We start from the raw sequence: 23,317 nt of genomic DNA on the forward strand, positions 1-23,317 counted from the left end.
CAAAGCAGGCTCCAGGCTATGAGCTGTTGGCACAGAGCCTGATGCAGGGATCGAACTCACAGACAACAAGATCCTGACCTGAGATGAAGTTGGACGCTTAACCATCCAAGCCACTCAGGCACCCCCAGAAAGCTTTTTTAGGAGCCCACCTCCAAAGAGCAGAGGCAGATGACACGGCTTTGTCATCAGTAGTCAGATGGTTCAACCACAACTGATACCAATTCTACCCCCATGAGATAACAAAAAACTCACATCAAAGAAACAGATGGCCCAACCTTCCATGTGGCCTGTGAACTGACCAGAAACAGACAACAAATTCTAGTATCATTCAGTAAGCACTAAGTTACTATTTCATAAGTAGTCAACATTTTGATAAACAAATGAACGCAAGGAAAAGCATTTATTTCAGAATGTATTCAGAGCACGGCACTATCGGTAACTCTGGCCATTAGTTCAGTATGCATACTAATACCTTTCTGGATTTACACAGCACTCTCCTGTGACCTTCTTACTACACTCTCGTGTGTTTGGTCAACATTTTCAAACACATTTTGAACCAGCAGGCATGTGGTTTCCTGAGGTACTCACTCCAGCTTATTGTTCCCACCTTCAGTGCCCTTTGTTACTCCCCCCTCCTCTTCTGTGTCACTAAGCCACTGCCACTCTCAGTGGCTACAGAACAAGTCCATAGCAAGTCCTGTGCTTTCTGTAAGCCCACAGAAAGTTCTAGGTTGTCCACTTCCTTCATTCTCAAAACCCTACACTGGCTTCCCATGGCCATCACAATAAAAGCCTTAAGATGACCTGTGAAATCCAGCAGGCTCTGCGTCCCCAACCCCACCACCTCTTAGAACAGTCTCCCATCCCGCATTTCCCCTTGCTGTTCCCAGAACACACTTTAGGGCCATAAGGCCCCCATCTCCTTTTCCCAATGCTCTTCCCCTAGGATAGCCATGCTCCAGACTTTCCTTCCAGCCTCAACTTCTTGTTGGCCATCTCATAGAAAAGACGATCCCCAAAAAGTAGGATTTTCCACCATCCCCCACCCCCCTTACCTTACCAAATTGTTCTTCTGAGCTCTTATCACCCACTGATATGTCTTTGTGTGTTTACTGGCATCTCCTCCAGTAGATCTCCCCCACTGAAACACAAGGTACCAAGAGTAGGATCTGTGCTTTGCTATCCTTTGATAAAGATACCACCACCTATCCTCTAGGGTTAATGTAGGGTCTGGCACTTAGTTGTAAACATAGCAGTTGGTAAGCATCTGTATTGAACGAATAAAAGGCATTTGTCTTAAATGTAAATTGCAGCCCCACACAGTTAAATAAAGCCAACACCTTTTAAGAGCTTTTGCGTCTTCTCTAAACCCTGGGGAAGGGGGCAGAGTCTGGGCTGGGGAAGGCAAACATGGAAGAAGCACAGAAAAAGATTAATAAAGCACCTTTTCAGAGGTCCCCATCCTTTCTCCCCTCCCCACCCACTCTTAAACAATAGAAAACAGTTGAAGATTGTACAGAACAAAGCTAAGAATGCTGCAGAAAACAGAGAACCTATCACAGAGTCCAAACAGGAAGATTTAGAAAGACAAAGCCTTACCTGGGAGCAGGAAAAGCAAAGATCACAGCTCCCAAATCAGAAGCAGGGCCAAATGGCGACCCAAAGTCAGTGACACAGGTAAGTGTGAGAAATGAGGTGAGTATGAGAAAGATGGTCCAGCCCAGGGATGGTGGAAGCAGTGATGTTGATGTCACCACTGACACTGGAGGCCAGGGGAAGGGCGAAGTAAACAAGAGAGCCATCAACATTGACACAGCACTTTACAGTTCAGAAAGCATCAACACCACATGACTGTATCGAGTCACAGAAAAAGACAGTGAGATGGGCTGCACAGTTTTACAGGTAAGGAAACTGAGGCTCAGAAAAGTCCAGTGATTTCTCATCTAAGATCACACAGCAAGCAAGGAGAGGTGGAACTTCAGTATCTTAGGGGTCTGAGGACTCTCAGCTCTTTAACCCTTTAACCCAGATAAACTCCATTCTTGAGTCCCCTTCTCAATGTGATTACTAGGACTTCAGCCACATTACACTAACAACTATTTATTCAAAAGCAGGATGTCCCTCCTGCATTCCTCCAGGGATTTATTCCAAGACCTCTTGACTTGAAAGAAATTTGGTCTTCTCTGTCTAAGCCTTCTTCAGGTTCTTGAAAGCTTAAGAGACCAGAGAAGTCAAACCCAGACTTCTAAGACCATTGTCTCAGGCTCCACAAAACCACAGCCAAGAGTAACAACTATAGAAGAACTGAACAAAACTGCTACTGGAAGCATTTCTCTGTGAAAATGCACCATCTGCAAAAACTTGCAGAGGGCCCAGATTTTCCAGTAAGTCCTTCAAAATACCCCTACCATAGCTCTCATAGAAACCCGGTGTCTGAAAATCCAGAATAGTTCCTCAGATTTATTAGAACTGCATTCTTTCCTTGAACACATATCGCATGCTATTAAAAAAGAAAAATTGCCAACATCCATAAACCCATGAAGATGCTGTTCTGCTTTCGTCACTAGCTGGCGGATGTAAAAATTAACAAGGACCAAAGGGATGTGCCCTGGAGTTAAGAGGTCCAAAGCCGGCCCCTCCGAACTGAGCAGGCAGAAATGCTGCAGAGCTCCTGGGTGCTGGGCATGGCTGGTAAGGACAAGCAAACGGCACCATGAAAAAGCATTGAGGGGGAAAAGACATGTCTAACCGTCTAAATGAACACCTCAGATTGCACTGGAAGAGGATGAGGAGTCAAGGCTGCCTGCAGAGCCCTGGCCCAGGGCAATCCCTGGGCAGCAAACCCATCTCAGCTGTGGGAGCCAACCAGAGCCATAAGAGGCCCCCTTTCCTCCATGGAAGCCTCCTCAGAAGTGCAGGGGGTAGGTCACTGGGCTCTGGGCTGTGCATCTGTCTTCTAGAAAGGCTGGGAGGGGTGCCCTTCTCCAGGGGAAAAGTCAACCCAAGGATAGAGAGGGGTATCTCTCTAGACATGGGCTCTAAAACTCACTGGCCCTTTTCTCGGGCTGTTTCTTTTCCTTCTGTGCAACGTCACCTCCATCTATTTAGATTGAGTATTTGCCAGCTCGCCTCCAGCCAGCCAGATGTTGCCTTTCAAGGATTGCATATTTCTATAATTATTTCCAGGAGAAGCAAACACTCTTGAGCCACTAGGGTTTGCCACAGAATTCACTTTTTCCCACAAAGGGGTGTGGGTCTTCCTCTGCGCCCTGCTCTCAGTGGGCAAACCGAGATGGGTGGGCCATCCAAATCAACGCAGTCAATGAAACCTGTTTTGAAATAAACTCCTTGGTATCGGTGAAGAATTGATTCATCTCCCAGCTTTTGCTTTTAAGTCTGGGTTTTTTTAACCCCATATTTCTTGGAAAGGAGCTTTACTGTTGAGGAAGAGTTTTAAACACACTCCCATTAGGCCATACTTGCAAAAATAGTACCATTTTCTTAGCAGCACAGTCTTGGCCCCCATGCTTCCAGGAAACCAGCATGTTGTCCTGGCCTCGAAGGGGCGTGTCAGCCTGGCCGACGAAGCTCAGCATGAGTCAGGAGCAACTTGGTCTGGCCAAGACCACCTCTGAGGTTGCCACTGAGAAGGCAGACCCCCTTGTCAGTAGCTGGCAATGAGGGCCCCTTAATAGTCGCTTTCAAAAGAGTCCCCTGACATCAAGTTCTTGGCTGGCACTGTGGAAAGAACAGACTCCAAATGATAGCAAAAGATTCCATGGTGGCCTTTTCTGACATCACTTGAAAACCACCTTCAATTTCTTCTGTAGATTCAGAAAAGTGCCCAGCCCTTAGATTTTCATTCGAAATAATGTATGCATGCAGTTGCAATTTCAAAGGCCCACTATCTGCTGCCTTGTCAAAATATTTAAGCGTGTGGCCCTAAAGCCCTGTACAGAGGACTGTGAACGACCTTCCTGGTGGTTGGGACAGAACAAACAAAAGGTCCCTATGAGTAATTTAATCTAACATAAGAAAGGCAGAGGTGAGAGCAGCCTTCAGTACCACTGGGCGTTTACCTTGTTAAATACTTATGGAGCACCTACTATGCGCAAGCCACCTAAAGGTGTGGAAGACATACTGTCAAGCCTCCACCCAACAGGAGTATCAGTGAGGTTAGGTTTAGCTGTTTATGATCAAAAACACAAAATAACTTTGGCTTAACCAGCAAGAACAAAGTGTGGAGGTAAGCACTCCAGGGGTGGTATCACAGCTCCAGGGTACTTGGGGATCCAGACTCCTCCTTTCTTTGTGCTCTACTTAGAGTATGGCTTCCAACTCCACCGTTACATCATGATCCAAGATGGCTACTGGATTTCAGCCGTTGTGTCCATGTCCCAAGCAGTAGGTAGGAAGACACAGAAAAAGCAAAAGGATGCACTGTCTACACAAGTCAGTCTCTGGAACCTTCCCATAAGCCTCACACATAACACTTCACCTTTCAGTTACTAAAGCTGAAGTCCCTGGCCCATAGCCATGTGAAAGGGAGGCTGGGAAATAGAATCTTTTAGCTTGGCACATTACTACACCCTAGAAAATTATCAGGTATTTTGGTTACCACAGAAGAAGAGAATAGACACTGGATATAAAATTAGCAGCCTTTGCCACAGAATGCAGAAAAAAAGAATTTGAAGATGAGACAATGTGGAGCTCCATTAAGTTCAGAGAAGAGTTGATGAAGATGCCTAATAAAATCAATTTTCCAGACCACCCACCTTTGAAATGAACACGTTTCGTGGAACATGAAAACTGATAAGGAAACTTCTTAGGCATTCTATAACTGTGGCACCATCAGAATCACTTGCGAGTTTTTTTTAACAATACAAGTCCCCCAGACCCCTTTTGGAAATTCTGATGGATGGATTAGAGTTGAGGCCTAACATTCTGCACATGCGCATGCGCACACACATGCAACCCAGGTAATTCTCCTGATGGGTCGTCTGATTCTAAAACAATGACTTCATCCAAACCCTCACTTAAAACATAAGGACACAATTTAAAAGTCATGGGGTTTGTCCCACATCCCTCTTAGTTGTCAGAACCAACACTAGAATCCAGGTGTCTTCACTCATAATCGTCTTCTTACCGGAAGTCATTGCTCTGAGGAACTTGAACTTGGGCCTGACTCCTCAACACAAATAATCTGACCATGTAGTCAGACTATCTACATCTTCTGGCTGAAGGGTCTTAGTTTCCAAGCTAAATCCAATCTCCATCTAAATTATCCTTACGTACCTACCCGCAAACGTGGCACAACCAACCATCTGCTGAATCCCTACCTCCGCAGCTGGACCGAACATGTGCAAGGGGCACCTGGGTGGCTCAGACGGCTAAGCGTCCAACTTCAGCTCAGGTCATGATCTCATGGTTTATGAGTTTGAGCCCCATGTTGGACTCTGTGCTGACCGCTCAGAGCCTGGAGCCTGTTTTGGATTCTGTGTCTCCCCGTCTCTCAGCCCCTCCCCTGCTCATGCTCCACCTCTCAATAATAAATAATTGTTAAAAAAAAAATTAAACAGGGGTGCCTGGGTGGCTCAGTCGGTTAAGCGGCCGACTTCAGCTCGGGTCATGATCTCGCGGTCCGTGAGTTCGAGCCCCGCGTCGGGCTCTGTGCTGACAGCTCAGAGCCTGGAGCCTGTTTCAGATTCTGTGTCTCCCTCTCTCTGACCCTCCCCCGTTCATGCTCTGTCTCTCTCTGTCTCAAAAATAAATAAACGTTAAAAAAAAAAAATTAAACATAAACAACAACAACATGTGCTGCCATGCTACCTAACAGGGGGGAGCATACAGAGTGATTTTAAAAAGGCTATATGTATCTAAGTATGTGTGTATGGATGTGTCTTCATATCTACACCTGTATCCCCCTTCTCTGAGATCTCAAAGACCCTGCAGAAGGAGGCAAGAGGGATTACCCAAGGATAGAGGCTGGAAATGATCCATATTTCAGTCAGCATCTGAACACAATCTTTTCCTCTGTTGGGGAATTCCCCATGTACACAGGAGAACTGAAGTGAGGCAGAGACCACAACTAAGTGGTAGAGGTGAAAAGGCCAAATTCTCATCTCTGCTGCCACAAGGTGGGCCTGTGTCCCCAGTGCAGCATGGCCCTGGTGGCATGTCCTACTCAGAGCATGCCTGTGGCCCTACGTACCCAGCTTCCCTGGACCATTTCCATAGTCTGGTTCCCACTTTCCCAGCAATTTCGTGAGCCTCACAATATCTGAGCTCTAAAAGGGCTAGCTTCGGGGTGCCTGGGTGGCTCAGTCGGTTGAGCGTCTGACTTCAGCTCAGGTCATGATCTCACAGTCTGTGGGTTTGAGCCCCACATCGGCTCTGTGCTGACAGCTTGGAGCCTGCTTCAGATTCTGTGTCTCCCTCTCTCTCTGCCCCTCCCCTGCTCATGCTGTCTCTCTCTGTCTCAAAAATAATAAAAAAAAAAAAAAAACCACATTTTAAAAGGGCTAGCTTCGATTCACAATTAAGATCTGTGCTTGATGTCCTCATGGAAACAGGGAGGCCTCCATTCCCCAAAGGTTATCTACTTCAGGATAAATGGATAAACCTGAAATGGTGAGAAGGACGTTGGTGATCTAGGAAGACCCTTAGGCCAGGCTAGAAAGTGCCACACACAGAAACCAGAGGGCACAGGAGGGATCTGCTTCTGGTGGAAGACGAGCATCTCCCCTGGCATCTTCTCTTTCTTCCATGCTTCCCTCCTCCTTTTCCAGGCTCTACCTGCCTCTCTTCTTGACAGAGGCATTTCTCCTACTTCTTGCCTCTTTCATCCAATAAATAAAGGCCTCTCTTTGGACTAAAAACTGAAATGCAAAAATACCTCATCTGACACTTCTGATTCACAATTGGCACTCTGAAAACACCAGGAAATACACAGAAACAGTCTTTGATAAAAGAGTAAATTGGTACATTGTTTTGTACCATTGTTACCTAAACAAGAGTAAATTGGTATACACTTATGGCAGACAGCACCAAATTTTAAATGTATACACCATCTGATCCAGCAATTCTACTTCTAGTAATTAACCCTAAACACAAGAATTACACAAACACAATCCTAACTGTGTAAATACTTGTATACAAATAACTCAAATTTCCATTAATAGGAAGCTGGCTAAATTTTTATATATCCACATTGCAGAATACCAGAAAGCTATTAAAATTTTTTTTTATATACAGCCATGGAAAGTATCATGATACATTGTTTTTAAAAAGTATCAGGATAATGTATATAGTTATATATATAACTGTATATATGTTATATAGAGAGAGTAGCCTCATTTCTGTAGAATAACATATTTATAAAGTTACACGAAAATCTAAAAAGAGCTTACCAAATTCTTAAAGAGCTTTTATGCCTAGAGGTGATAAAATGAGTCCCTTTGAATTTATTTTTGATGTTTATTTATGTTTGAGAGAGAGAGACACAGAGAGAGAGACAGAGACAGAGTGAGTGGGAGGGGCAAAGAGTGAGGGAGACACAGAATGTGAAGCAGGCTCCAGGCCCTGAGCTGTCAGCACAAAGCCTGACGCAGGGAACTCACAGACCTCAAGATTATGACCTGAGCTGAAGTCGGACACTCGACCAACCGAGCCACCCAGGCACCCTGGGGCCCTTTGAATTTAAATCACACATTTCTGTAGTGCTTCCATTTTGATTACAAACAAGTCATTATTACTGTCAAGAAATAAAGATAAGTAAATAAAAACAGAAACGGCCTTTGAGCATGCAAAAACAGTGGTGCTGGGAAATGACTGTTTCCTTTTTAGGCAACATGTGGTCTTGGACCCAGCACCCAATATATAACACAGTTCATTGTCAGCTTCCTTCTTTTCTTCTTACACACAATCCTACACAGTTGGAAATCACAATCCCTAGTACAAAGCCAAATAGAAGCAATGACACAGAAGCGTGAGCCGCTCTGGAAGCAAACAAGGTGTCAGCTAGAGAAGACGACAGAAGAACCACAAAAAGCAGTCATATGAACTAGAAGCACAGTAATTTCCACAAGCATCTAACATAGGAACAAGGAGACTTATGCATCTAGAGCCTCTAAAGAGAGCTCCACATGAAAGTAGCCCGTGTCCAGACAGATGGAAGGATAAAGAAGTGGTATACATACAATGGAATATTACTCAGCCATAAAAAAGGATGAGATCTTGGGGCACCTGGGTGGCTCAGTCGATTAAGCGCCTGACTCTTGATCTCACAGTAAGTGAGACTGAGCCCTGCATCAGGCTCTGCGCTGACAGTGCGGACCCTGCTTGGCATTCTCTCATTCTCCCTCTTTCTCTGCCCCTGTCCTGCTCACGCACTCTAAATAAACAAACATTAAAAAAAAAAAAAAAACACAAGAATGAGATCTTGCTATTAGCAACAACATGGATAGATCTAGTGAGTATTATGCTAAGTGAAATAAGTCAAAGACAAACACCACATGATTTCACTCCTATGTGGAATCTAAAAAACACACAAAAAAACCAGATTCTTAAATACAACAAACTGGTGGTTGTCAGAGAAGAGGTGGAAGGGGGTAGATGAAATAGATAAAGGTGATAAAGAAGTACAAACTTCCACTTATAAAATACGTCATGGAGATGAAAAGTACAGCGTAGGGAATATAGTCAATAATACAGTAATAACATATGGTGACAGATGGGGACCACATCTATCATGGTGAACACCAAGTAGTGCACAAAACTGTTGAATCACTACATTGTATTATACACTTGAAATTAATAATAACATTGTATGGTAATTATACTTCAGTAAACAATTAAATAAATAAAGTCTAAAAAACTTATCTCCACATGATAAATGAGACTAATAAGAACAATAGGGACACATGGATGGCACAGTCGGTTAAACGTCCGACTTTGGCTCAGGTCATGATTCGCAGTTCATGAGTTCGAGCCCTGCTTCAGGCTCTATGCTGACAGCTTGGAGCCTGCTTTAGATTCTGTGTCTCCCTCTCTCTCTGCCCCCCCCCTGCGTGTGTTCTGTCTCTCCCCTCCACCCCCCAGAAAATAAAAAAACATTAAAAAAAAAAAAAAAGAATGCAAATAGTAATTTTAATTAGTATCTAGGTTTTAGTAATTCTGGGAAATGTGTCCCTGTTGAAATTTCAATTACAAAGCTAAATATTCAGTCTTACCCTTTAAATAAATAAGCTTCAGAAATCAGGAAAATGAAATAATGTGAAATACCTAATTGTCCAACATGTTCAAAATTAAGCTATTATTTTTATTTAGGTTGTACTGTCTGAATAAAGTTTAATGAATTCTGGCTTTTGTTTGTAAAGACCATGAGAGTAGATATTCACTATTCTTAAAATTTTTTTTTTTTAACTTGAGTACAGTTGACACAATGTTACATTAGTTTCAGGTGTACAACTTAGTGATCTGACAAGTATATACAAAATATTTATCGTTCTTCAAAGTTATTCCCCAACACACCCAAAATTAACTTAGGCCCACATGAGAGAACTTTACCCTAGGCCAGCCATCCTCAATGGAAAGATCCCATACCCTCTGCTCTTGAAAGAAAACCAAGAGGTCTCCACTGATTGTCATGAAAATATAAAGTACATTCAGGATTATAAGACTATAGATTTCCGGTCTATCTTTTTTTCTATCCTCCCCCCACCCCCACCAAAGCATTTTTATTGGTAACAAAAATTAGTCCTGGGTATTCAGGAGATTACGCATGGCTTCAAATAACAAGGTTCCATTTGGCAAAAAAAAACTAACCAATGAAAACTTCAGCCAATAATGCAAATTATTCAAATATAGATTTTAATTAGGATTTTGAGATTAGATTTAATGTTGAAAAACAACGGCATTGGCTTTAATGCATTTGAAGGAAACAGAACAGTTGTTAAAATATGAAGCCTATGCACCAAATAATGAAGTAATCTCCATGCAAAGTGGTGCTCCCTATGTGTTAATATTCACGTGGGTTAAAACAATAGGAGTATGTGCACTTTCGCGACTGGGCAAACAACCTGCCAGTGTAATTAGAGTCCATTTACACTGGGACATGAGCCTAGTTTTCCAGCACGCTCAGTTACAAGGTGTGAAGTAAGACTTATTTTTCAAACATGCTGTATATCAGACGGCTGCCATGTGGGTTACACTTTCTCACAGCACTCAAGTCCACTCTGGATACATCATCACTTCCATCAGCACAGAGTCCGGGGCGCGGCAAATACATAACAAATGCTGGCTTCCTTTCCTTTTTCCTTCTTCCTCCAAATAAAACAGGAAAATGGAAATATGAGGTACATTTATACTATCATTAGCCCTCTATTCTTGGGCATTCCATTTGTGCTTTCTTATTTCATTATATAGGCACCCAAAGCATCCCCGTTAACAGTATCTTGCTTGCACAAAACAACTCCAGTTTTGTATTTAGCGTGCATATACATACATATACCCAGTGAGAAAAAAAATACACCCAAATATTAACACCTATATATCTTGATGGCAGAACTCAAGTTTTTATTTTTCATCTCATACTTTGCTGTGATTTTCCAAATGTTTTACAATATGCATCTATTGATTAAAAACCAAATTTGATACAACACGGTTCCACTACACACTCACAAGAACAACTAAAGGGAAGATGACACACAATACCAAGCATGGATACTGCAGCCACTGTGCTAGGTACAAACATCAACTGGTAAAACCACTCTGGAAAACTGTTTCACAGTATCAACCGCAGTTCCAGACATAGGAAGATCCAGCAATTCTGCTCCTTTATACCCAAAGAATCTACAAGCAGAGGGGCACCTGCCTAAGTCAGTAGAGCGTGTGACTCTTGTTCACCGAGTTGTGAGTTCAAGCACCACATTGGGTGTAGAGATAACTTAAAAAAGAGAAAAAGAAAGAAAGAAAGAAAGAAAGAAAGAAAGAAAGAAAGAAAGAAAGAAAGAAAGAGAGAGAGAAAGAAAGAAAGAAAGAGCAAACGAACATGCATACATATACTGATTAAGACTTTTAATTATAGCCAAGAAATGCAAACAACTCAAAAGTCCATCAACAGTAGGGTAGATAAATCAATTACTGAGGTACAGTCATACAGGGAGAAATATAGCCATATATTAAACCATAAAAAGAAATTACTGCCACCTGCAAATCCATGGATGAATGTCAACATAATGTTGAATGAAAAAAGCCAGACACAACTGAGTACACACTACATGAATATGATTCCATTTCTATGAAGTTCAAGAACAGTCAAATTTTACCTATAGTGATAGAAAGAGGACGGTGGTTATCTTTGTTGAGGAATGGTAAGTGGGAGGGAAGAGCAAACTTCTATTAAAAACTATACACTTATGGGAGAGGGACCAAGATGGCGGAATAGCATGGAAGGTTTTTTTGCATCTCTCATCCCAGGAATGCAGTCAGATCAACACTAAACCATCTTGCACACCTAGAAAAACTATACACTTATGGGGCTCCTGGGTGGCTCAGTCAGTTGAGCGTCCAACTTTTGATTTCAGCTCAGGCCTTGATCCCAGGGTCCTGAGATTAAGCCCCAAGTGAAGCTCTGCACTGGGTATGGAGCCTGCTTAAGAGTCTCTCTGTCTCTCATTTTCTCTCTCTCTCTGCCCCGCCCCCACTTGTGTTCTCTTGCTGTCTCTATCAAGTAACAAACAAACAAACAAAAAAACTATACACTTAATGATTGCTACAGTTTTCTACTTAAAAAAAAAAAAACAAAACAAAACAAAAAACCCAGTTTGCACCATAGTTGTAACCACTTACTACCCATATGGCCTGGGACAAACTCTTCACCTCTCTAAGCTGCAGTGTCTACTGTAAATGGGGACAGACCATCACCTCCTTGATGGGAATGCAAAGAGAATTCAACTAGGCAATGCACAAGGCAAGGGCCCAACACACAACAACCATAGCAGGGGCAGATGTCTCCTGAGGTCTTCCCAGGTGCCAGGCACTGCTCTTGGCTTTAAGTTCTTCATCACTTTGCGATCACATCTCCCCCAGGAGGGGCTCCTTACCTATCGCTAACTCAGGGTCAGAGCGCAGGCTGTGACCTGGGCATTCAGAAGTCATCTGTGTAGAACACCAACCTCAGCATTTATTTCAAGAAGGGTGAATCACTAGTCATGCTGCTGCTGAAGTTTCAAAGAAAGAAAGAAAGCTGGCAGGAGACACACATCAGGACTAAATACAGACCATTGAAGAGAAAAATGACTTCAGCTTCTGAAAGCAGTAGCTACTTTCTGCAGGAGGAGAAAGAATATTTTATTCCAGGGGAATCATTCATTTTAAATTGAGGACTCCTTTGGGAACTGAAAGAGCTCATCTTTCTTCCCTAAGAAAAGAGGAGACAAGTAGCTCTCTAAAGTTTCTCATGTTGATTAGCTAAATTTACTGTCCTTCAATGTATGTCAGATTTACAACTGAAATAATTTATAAAGTATATGCTTACTGTGGAAAGTAACTTAAAACGTGGATTGTGAAACAAGGGGCTCAGATTAAATTATTTCAGTTAAATGAAACACTGTAAACACTAATAGAAAAGCCTCTGATTTACAAGATGAACTGGTAGATTTAGGAATGACTCAAATCTCATGATTTTTGCTTCAATTAATTTTTAATTTGCTTTCAACGAAGTCAAGATAGATGATCCAGTTTTGAACATAGCCCCACTATTTACTAACTGCACCACCTTGCATGAGTTACTCCATCTCTCTCTGCCTGTTTCCTCAACTGTAAAAATGGGATAATAATAGGGTTACTCTAAGGACTAAATGAATTCATAGGCATTATGTGCTTAAAACAGGGCCAAGCGCTATCACTATCATTATTTTTTATATTTCCTGATGTAGATGCAGATTTCACCTGAAATTATCAAATTTAGGGGCACCTGGGTGGCTCAGTCGGCTGAGCATCCAAGTCTTCATTTCAGCTCAGGCCAGGTCATGATCTCACAGTTCCCAACTTCAAGCCCTGCATCAGGCCCTGTGCTCATAGGGCAGAGTCTGCTTGGGATTCTCTCTCTGTCCCTCCCAATGCTCATCCTTGTGCTCATTCTCTCTCTCACAAAATAAATAAATAAAACTTAAAAAAAATTACAAAATAAGTAAATAAAAAAATAAAAATAAATTTCAAAAATAAAATTATCAAATTTAGGGGTGGCCTGCCTGGCTCAGTAGGTTACCGCATGTGATTCTCGATCTCAGGGTCACAAGTTCAAGCGCCACATTGGGTGTAGAGATTACTCAAAAATAATAAAATAATCAAATTTAATCACAGAATTCACAGATATTAGACTGTCTGAAAACCGGAGGAAGATGTATACAAAAATTATGTGAGGTGAGCATAAACATTTAGGTTTACAGGTATATATACATGCACACAAACTTTTCCTCCTTCCCTCGTTCCTCCCTTCTTTCCTCCTATACCCTCCATCCCTCCCCTCTACCTCCTCATTCTCCTTCCTCCCTTCCTTCCTCTCTCTCTCTCATAAGTAATTTAAATCAGGTCCACTCTAGAACATAATGTACCAGCGATCTTAGGATCTTTTGATCCCAAAACGATCCCAACAAAGATGTGAAATACTACTCTTCTTCCAAGTATTTCTAAGGACCCATTACAAAAACACTCTGAAAAGGTATATTTGCTTCTTTTATTTCAAAGGCAGCCTGGAAATTTCCACAGCACATTTGAACCACAAAGTTCATGGTGTTCAAACATGGACTCTTTTCAATCTCAGCAGAAGAGGCCTACTAAAATTTTACATTTTCCTCCAATTGTGAGTGCAGAAAGCTTTTCATTTTGTTCCAAAGGAAATGATCTTACCACAGCTCAATGGGTATCTTTATTGTCTGAATAAAGTGGGCATCCGGTGGCCATTACAGAGAGCTAAATGCTAAAACCCAAGGGTATAAAAGTTAAAAGCAACTTAATGGAAATGTCAGTTACAACATTCTTTCTTTGATTTACAAGAATCAAATTCAGAAAGCGCCCTCTAGCAAAGGAATTATGAAGAATATCAGCACAAAGTAATGGTGTCACCTTACTGCCCCTCCCCCCACCCTAATATAAAGACTTTTTAATGATCATATGCCTTTGCTTTTCCACATGGAAGAGAATCCTACTCGAAAATACTATTACATATCATTGTTTCATTTCACTGATAAGCATATTCACACTTTTCTACCAATACTGGCCAAATAAAAAACTCTATTTCACTACTGTTATCTAGTTTCTTCCTATTATCAGAATGACATAATTAATTTTTTGATTTGTTAGTGTGGGGTACCAAAGGGCCTTAATTTGCTTTAAAAAAATAATTGCTCAATCTAGGCCATCTAGGTATCTCTCCACTGAAGCCACAACTATCAACACAGCTAACACATGCTGGTGGTTCCCCTCTTTGCCCTTACCTTAGTTGTAAAAATCTTATTCAGCTTTATTATTCAGAACTTGGCACAGCAGGTTTCAGTTTAAGATGGATGATGAACAGAAAGTTGCATACTCTGATTTTTAGCAATGAATTAGATTCTGGAAGCTCAAGGAAATAGAGGAAACAGCAGCCATATTTTATTTGCAAAATAAATTTCCAGCAGAATCGACTTTCTTGCTGACTTGAGCTAAGTTGGGTTCTGGCACCTCATAAAGTTGCTCTGGGTCTTGATCTAAATATTCATTCATTCTTCAAATGTGTATTTGAATCTACTATGTGTAAGACAATGTGCAGTATACCAAGGAAGATTTTTAAAAAATGACTGTTTCACTCCTGGACTTTTTTCCTTCTCAACTTCCCTTCAGGCCAATTACACACAGTCAAGTGGCCCTCCCATTCCTCATAACACCCACGTTAGAACCCTGGTTTCCTCTCTTTAAGCTCCTGTACACACTAAGAAAATACCTATCATTTTCTTTTCTATTTTAAAGGTAATACATACAGCGATTTTTTATAAAATTCAAACAGTCAAGAAAGACTGTTGAAATGGCAAAGAAACATTCCTTCCCAGCCATACCAATCCCATAACCAATAAATAACCATGTTTCTTGGGACTGTTTACAGAAATTTATCTTTGCCAACCAAGAATTAAGACTTTTTAAAAACAAACATGGGATCTGAGGATACATACTAATTTGTACCTTGCTTGGGGAAAAAAAAAAAAAAAAAACTTCATGGTATATTTTGTGAATTTTTCCTTATCAGTATTTACAGATCTGCCCAATGACTGGAAGATATTTAGGTTATTTCCAGTGTTTTGTTATTATAATGCTGCAATGAATATCTTTGTATGCTTGCCAGAACACTTATGCAGGTATAAGATACATTCTTAACCGTGGAAGGACTGAGTTAGAATATACACATTCTTAATTTTGAAAGAGAATGCTGTGGCCAACACTAGAGGTCACCTACAACTGCCCCTTTCCTCCTGGCCAGCAAAGCTCCAGTTTTGTCCCCTCTCCTCCCAGTACCCATGTGCTTCAGGGAAGGCTGGGCCTCTAACCCAGAGACTGGTCTAAGCAAAACATGGGAGCCACCTCTCCCATGCAAGTCATTGGTTCAGGTGTGGGCATCTGACCCAGTCTGGCCAAAGGGGCTATGGAAGTTCTGCAGGGGGCTTCTGGCAGAGGCATTCTCCGCTTTGCTCTTTTCCTGCCTCTGGACATCACTGTATATGAGGATACAGGCTGGAGCAGCAGCAGCAGCCACATGAGGGCCATGGGGAGACAAGCTTGAGGACAAATGCCAAATACTGAAGCTGGCACAGAGAAGAGAGAAAATGCATCTGGGTCTTCTATTAATTCATGCCCAAAATGTCCTAGCTTTGAACTTCTGGTTTACATGAGATAATACATATCTTTATTATTTCAACCACTTTTAATTGGGTTTTATTTACCAGCTGGTGAAAGAATCCCCATTGCCAAAGTGCTCTCCAAAAAGAAGTCCACTGGATTTATAATCCCACCCATGGCACATATGAGTGCTTTGTCTCCTCACACCCTTGGCTTCACAGGGTTTTAGTCCCCACATGTTCTCAGTGCATTTTCACTTAATGGCCAGAGTCTTTTTTCCCTTGGAGAGCCTGACAGCTCTTCACGAAAAAAGACACACTGCAAACAAGTAACACTAGGGCTGACTACTCTTAACCAACATTTCATTCTGTGCCTCCCAAGGCACTGCGCTTTGGCACAAGGCTCACCGGACTCCTTCAGGAAAGTAGCCACTGTCACATACGGTATACAGGATATGCTGTAATGCCTTAAAGCCAGTCACCATTCTCTTTCTGGGCCAAGACAGTCATAGGTGTGTGGAAGGACAAACCCTAGACTTGGAACTGGATGACCTAGTTTGGATCCACTTGAAGAGAAGTCACCCAACCTTCCTGAGGCCTGTTTCTTCACCTACAAAAGGAGGACTCTGGAAACTAAGGCCCAGGGTCCTTATAAGAATAGGGACCATGGGGCGCCTGGGTAGCTTAGTCAGTTAAGCTTCTGATTCTTGATATCAGCTCAGGTTGTGACCTCGTAGCTGTGAGATCGAGCCTCACATCGGGCTCCGCCCTGAGTGTGCAGCCTGGTTAAGATTCTCTCGCCCCGGGGCACCTAGGTGGCTCAGTCAGTTAAGTGTCTGACTTCGGCTCAGGTCATGATCTCACGGTTCATGAGTTCGAGCCCCGCATCGGGCTCTCTGCTGACAGCTCAGAGCCTGGAGCCTGTAAAAAAAAAAAAAAAAAAAAAAGATTCTCTCCCCTAAACCTCTCTGCCCCACCCACATTTGTACACATGTGCTCTCTTGCTCTCTCCAAATAAACAAAAAAAAAAAAAAAAAAAAAATGGGGCAGCATGCATGAAGGCCCTGATGACAAAGAGTGTCAGTGACTATTAAAGGTGGGATTTAGGCTCACTCCCAAAGACCAATGCTGAGGAGGGACCTTGCAAAGGGTAAGTCAAACCCTCAGTCTCCCTGGATACTTTGGTCCTTTGTCCTCTTTGCTCTACCTGTCACTCTCCTGCCATCACAGTGGGCACCTGTCAGGTCACAACTACTGACCAAACAGAAACCCAGCTCATCACTTCTGCCCCTCCCACAGATAAGCAGAATGCCCAGGACCACCATCACTGTGAATGAACATGAAGTTATGTTTGGCTAGCCAAGAGTCAGTGCATGTCAGGCTAATTTATGATAATTACCAAGGAATCGGCTGGTACCTGAACAAACTGTCTATGATTCTTCACCCAGCTGGCCTAGGTTCCACAAGTTCCCAAAAGGCTGTTCTTCCAGATCCTCCAGTGCCTCACTCCCCTGTAATGGGGTGATATGTCCACCATCCTTGCCATGTGACTTTGCAGTACCTCCCCCTAGAACAGACCAAGCGTGCCTCCCCACCAGACTGATGTTGGGTTTGGCCATGTGTCGGCTAATGGAATGTTGGTAGAACATTTGGCAGTTAGGAGCCAAAGTCTTAAGAGCCATCACACATTTCCACTCGACATCGTCTGCTGGAGTGAGCTGCCATGCGATGAACCTGTACTAGGTAACTGCTCCCCCTTCAGCCCTGGCCCCAGAGTAAGCACATGTGGGACAGACCTGAAGCCAAATGAAAGCCTGACCCAGTCAAGGCCAGCCTAGGTCGACCTAACCACACCTAATCAAGAGGAGCAAGTGGGAAACACATGTTTGTGGTTGTGACACCTTGAGATCCAGGGTGGTCACCCAGCACTATTATGCAGCCAAAACTCACATAACCACTGTTAACACCAAAAACAATGATTTGTGCTTAAAGAGATCTTACTTCATTAACCAAACACACACAAAGCAGCTCTATACACGTGGCATCATCCTACTCCACAGGGAGCTGAGATCAGAAAGTACAAAGGCAACTCATTCCTACAAGTACCTTTTTAGTCTAGCAAAACCCCAAGGTTCCTAATCCTATTGGGGTCGAGGGGTCTCTGTTAACAAAGCTTCTATTCATTTCATTCATTTATTGTCCTGGATTAAATCACAGGAGGGATGAAATCCAACATTTATGCATCTAAGTGATCCTATTTGTACATTTACTGATGGTGCAATCTACTTTCTTCTACAAATGTACTATTTAATTAAAAGACAGAAATGAGAAGTTATTTTTTAAAAGAGAAAAAACTCGACTTATTTTTTAATGAACTCCTCAGTTCTATCAATTTTCACTTATTCATTCAACATCTATTTATACGGAGCACCTGTGGCCTCCTTAGCCCAAGCAAGCTCCAAATCCCGGTGGAAAGCTCAGGCCTCTCCCGAAGGACCCAGGACCTCAGAAGCTCTGAGCTGCTCTCCTCAACGCTTTAATCTCTTCTTGCTGAAGCCCCCCACCCTATTACTAAGGTCAGAACAAGGGAATACACCACCTCCTTTCAGCCCAGTCCTCTCTGGTGAGCTGGTTTACATCTCCGAGCTGCTTCAGGTCTGTCCAATCTTCTACCGGTCTGGCTGAAGGGGGAGGGAGGGACAGGATAGAGTCAAGATTGTCTGGATCAATGACAAGCTACAAATCTGGCCCAGGCCTCCACCTGGAAATCTAAAGCAAAGGATATTATTAAAGTCACAGGTTAAGGATCACTCACTCCACAGCTTCTCATTTAGAAACCCACAGTGCTGTTCAATGTAAACACTTCCCAAGAATGCTTTAAAACAGAGGGAGGTTTTTATTAACCAACTTAATTGAGGGCCACTTCTCATTGTGGAAAGCTTTTAAACAGAGGAATAAAAAGGGCCTGGTAGGTGTTTTCCAGACACTTGTTTTTAAAACCTGCCACCCTGTCCCGGGAAAATGAAGCTCAACTCAAGGCCCCGGTGCACACTCCTGCTGCTAATTGTTCAACACAAACAAAATACCCGTTAAGACCTTACTCCCCAGCAGCACCGAGGACCCGGCTGGGCCCTTCATTCCAATATTCATTTCAAGGGCCATTAGAATCACTGGAAAAGTGGACAAAATAAGGCTGGCCAAAATGGGCCAAAATAAATGAAGACAAACATCTCAAAGCTTGCCAACAGGACATGACTTGTAAAGAGAACAGGCCAGTGAAACTGAGGCTGGGGCTGCTCTCCAAAAAGACCAGGTCAAGAGGCATGAAGCGGTGGCCACTGCTGCGACACATGGATACGCCTGGAAAGCACAATGTTGAGTCCAAGAAGTCAGTCACGAAGGCCACAAACGGTAGCATTCCATTTAAACAAAATGTCCAGGACAGGCAACTCCACAGAGACAGAGAGGAAACCAGGGTCGCAGGGCCTGGGAGGGAAGGAGGGAGGGACCATGGTCGCAGGGACCATGTGAAGTGACTGCTCTATGGGACACAGCTTCCCTCTGGGCGGATGAAAAAGTTCTGGAGTTAGTGGACATGGTTGCTCAACGCTAGAAAGGTACTTGATGCCACTTAAAATTTAAATTGCTTCAAGTTACACTGGTAAAAATGGCCGAGCTAATGTTGTGTGTATTTCACTACAATGAAAAGTTACAAGATACCAGGAACTCCAGAGAAAACCTTCTTCAGCTCCTAACCCAGGGGCAATCCCTTCCTCACCTGAGAAAAATGACAGATGCGGCAGGCCAAAATGATACATAGTATTATTTTATTAAGAACGCATCTACTGGGCTAAGCTTCCCATGCACACGGCACACTCAAGGCCAAGTCACTTCCCCTACGCCTACCCTCAGGTGGATGGTGGTGGTACCGGCAGCCTCATTTCACAGGCGAGGAAACCAGGCGCAAGCAGGTCAAGGAGCTTACCTAGGGCCACAGAACAAAGAAGGGAAAGCCAAAGGGTGAAGCCACAGGTGGGGCGACCAAGTAGTTCAAACCCACACACACACTCACAACCACGAATCACACGCTATGCCGCAGGAATGTTTTCTGGGCCTAGTTTACCACCTGGCCAGCAGCACAGGATTCTTTGGCTACTGAGCCCTAATCCTTTGTGGTGCCACATACTGAGTGGCCACTTAGGAGCAGAGTTCTCTGAAAAACGCGACCGAAAGGTCTGCCTGAGGAGCTATACCACACCTTCACGCACGTGGGGCTGTTTCTACATGTGCACAGTTATTTTCGTTAGTCCTGGAGCAACATAAGATAAGAGGGTCACCTGCCCTCTTTTACGGAAAAGAAAAGCAAGCCTCCCCAGGTCTGTAGCTGACCTTAGGCCACACACAGGTAGCAGGAGCCCGGCTTCTACGCCAGGGCCCCACTCTGCTGTCTGCCTTCAGGGCCCGGGGTTTAACTACCCAGAGAGGTTAAGGGTTTTAGCATATTAGTTATTTGTATGTAAATGTTACGTATTATTTATATGTAAATAGATGCAAGCAATTACAAATGAAGTTGGGAATCCCTTAGCAGAGAGGAAAGTAGCTATTTCTCCTACTTCAGGGGCACCTGTGGGGTCAGAGAGAAACATCAGTAAAAGGTTAATTTCCATTCCTTCCTCCCTACTTAAGAAAGGAGGGCTCTTTGTCACTGGTCCTGTGTCCCTTTAGCCCTTTGATAAGAATGTTTTTAAAAACAGCCACCGCTGTTAGAGGTCCCAACTTGCCAGGTTCTTAGCTTGGCATGACTGACATTTCGGGCCGGGTAATTCTTTGTCGTGGGGGCTGTCCCGTGTGCTTTGGGGTGTTTAGTAGCATCCCTGGACTCTGTCCACTAGACGCCAGTAGCCACCGCCACCCCCCAGTCATGACAACCCAGAAAGTCCCCAGAGATTGCCAAACATCCCCTGCAGGGCCCTATTTGAGAACACTCAAATAGGGTGGCTCAGTAGGTTAAGTGGTTAAGTGTCTAACTTCACCCTGTCAGGTCATGATCTCACAGTTCGTGGGTTCCAGCCCCACATCAGGCTCTGTGCTGACAGCTCAGAGCCTGGAGCCTGCATCAGATTCTGTGTCTCCCTCTCTCTCCCTGCCCCTCCCCCGCTCATGCTTGCCTGTGCTCTCTCTCAAAAATAAATAAACGTTAAAAAAAATTCTAGTGTCAAAGAGATGTGACCCTAACAACTCTACGAGGCAGGCACTTGTAACGACCCCATTTTATAGGCAAGGAAACAAATCCAAAATCCAAAAGGAAGCTGCCAGAACTCCACACTCCTAGCGAAGGGCAGCCGTGGCTCCCAACCCAAGTAGGAGAAACCCCAATACTCTCACCCCGTGGTGTGGAGACAGAACGAGGATACAAGGCACAGAGCTACTTGCTATGTGTATCTAAATGTGAGCCTGCGTCTTGCCCTTGGAAAACGGATGGTAGGCCTGAACCCTCCTGATATTTGGTGCTCGACCCCAAAGAAAATAGTCTCTGCTGCCTCTGCTGAGAAGAGCAGTCCCAACAATGTCTGAGAGTCTCAAGGACCTCTTTACTCACAAAATAACCCGCAAGGGTTAGGGTTAGGAGGAGGCAAGCCCTGCAAATAATAAATGCTTGAAGCATAAACATAAGATCCTGGCCATGGGAACTTGAAATACGTTTTTTAAATGTGTTTTCAGAAATTCTGATTACTTTTATGAAACACTGCCCCACGCTCACTCATGTTTCTTTTCTGTTTAGAAACCGCTGCAGCTGCTACAGATAGAAGAAACACAGGGACATCAAGTTATGAAAGGCCAACCGACTTCCATCCTTCCTTCCGTGAAACTTCACCGAGCACCCACCTGCTACTAGATCCAAGGATACAAAGCCAGTGGAGAGCCCCCCTCCTCTTTATAGGGTTGTTCACAGGTTTGTGGGAGTTGAGCAGGTACGCAAAGAGCTCCAATGGTGTTCTGTGAGATAAAGGTCTCTGCAAGCAAGCCTTTTTTGGTCAAAGAAATGAAGAGCCAGTGCGGAAACCAGATGTCTGGGTCTGAAGAGGCCATCTCAGTCATTAATAGCACAGCAAAGGGCCACACTAGTTTGAACCCTGGATCCTACTATCTGGTAGGTGCACAACTTTGACAACTTACCCAGTTTCTCATGGCCTTGTTTCCCTCACCTGTAAAATGGGTTTATGGTAGCACTTGTTTCCTAGAGTTGTTATATTAAGAGCCTCTCAGACAAGGCTGGCAGTAAGTACTCTACGATGATTTGCTGCAATCATGAGAATGAACTCATCTAGGGCAGGTCTCTGGAGAAATCTGAAGCCTGCCCTGCCCTCTCTCTTCTGTCTACCACCCAGCTGCCTCTCACCCAAGAAGCTGGACTCACTGCAGGGACCCAGTCCTGTAATGAGAGGCAGTCATGTCCTGAGCAGGCCAGACACCAGGGAACCAGTGGCTTTAATCCCTCCCCACTCCCCATTTGCCCTCTTCCTCCTCCTCACCCTATACCCTCACCACCCCCACCTAACGCCCCCCCCCCAAAAAAAAATTCACAGGTGGCCCAGGGCAATATAGACAAGGCTAAATTGATCTGCCTACATCGGGAACAAAGGAGATAGACCCCCAAACCAGAAAATTACAAGTAAAAGAAATCTCCAATTTGGTAAAATCCACCCTGCAGTCTCTTTGCAAATTACTCTCTTATCTCTCACTCCATTCTTTCTCTATCAGTTCCTCTCCAGCTCCTAAAGCTTCCACTGTAATCACATGCTTAGTAAACTTTCCAGGTTTTTGATATTAGATTAGGGCAAGGAGAGAGGCTAATCGACTTTTCAGCTGTTGCTGTGTAATTCTGAGTAAGTCACTGTTTTTAATAAGGAGGGTAAAAATCTCAGAGGCAAAAATCTTTTTTTAAAAAAAGTGATCAAGGATATATATTGACTCATAGAATATACTAGAACTCTTCACGGCTTTGAGAGCTGGGCCATTTATTTTTCCTTTCAAATGAAGTCCAAAGAGGTCAGCTGTTTAGAGTCTGAACCTCTGAGCTGGAATCCCCAAACTCCCACGGGGTGCTCGACTGCAGACCTCACCAGGTCCCTCACCTGGAAAAACAGGACTAAAAACACTGATGTCACAGGGTCCCAGAGAGGCATCCTGGTCAAGGCAGGTCCTCTCCTTTGTATGGACTACACAGATTTGCAAGGAAAAACAGAAGGCCTGTTTCAAACACCATAAAATACAAGGACAGACAGCCAGGGAAAGTCAGAGGTAAAAACCAAGAGAATTATTAAAGCCAAAACTAGAAAATCTTGGCCACCTTGTCTCAATCCTGAGATTAAGGCAAGATAAGCAACAGTGAAAGATTATTAATACCGGGGCTTTGTAGTTCTTTAGGGAAAAAAAAAACAAAAACA

At 43.5% G+C, this 23,317-nt stretch overlaps 1 protein-coding gene and 1 long non-coding RNA gene across 5 annotated transcripts in view; one reads left to right on the forward strand and one right to left on the reverse strand.

Moving 5' to 3' along the window:
* The window catches only part of CGNL1 (cingulin like 1), a 157,480-nt gene that overhangs the window by 128,468 nt on the left and 5,695 nt on the right, over positions 1–23,317 (reverse strand). The gene's annotated exons all lie outside the window — the stretch shown is intronic.
* Positions 18,272–21,937, forward strand: LOC109262932 (uncharacterized). The gene is made up of 2 exons (XR_002078020.2): positions 18,272–18,445; positions 21,652–21,937. It is a non-coding gene; the product is annotated as an uncharacterized LOC109262932 (long non-coding RNA).

Source organism: Panthera pardus, unplaced genomic scaffold (genome assembly GCF_024362965.1).
Source record: "Panthera pardus isolate Hobbes unplaced genomic scaffold, ASM2436296v1 HiC_scaffold_24, whole genome shotgun sequence".
Taxonomy (NCBI): domain Eukaryota; kingdom Metazoa; phylum Chordata; class Mammalia; order Carnivora; family Felidae; genus Panthera; species Panthera pardus.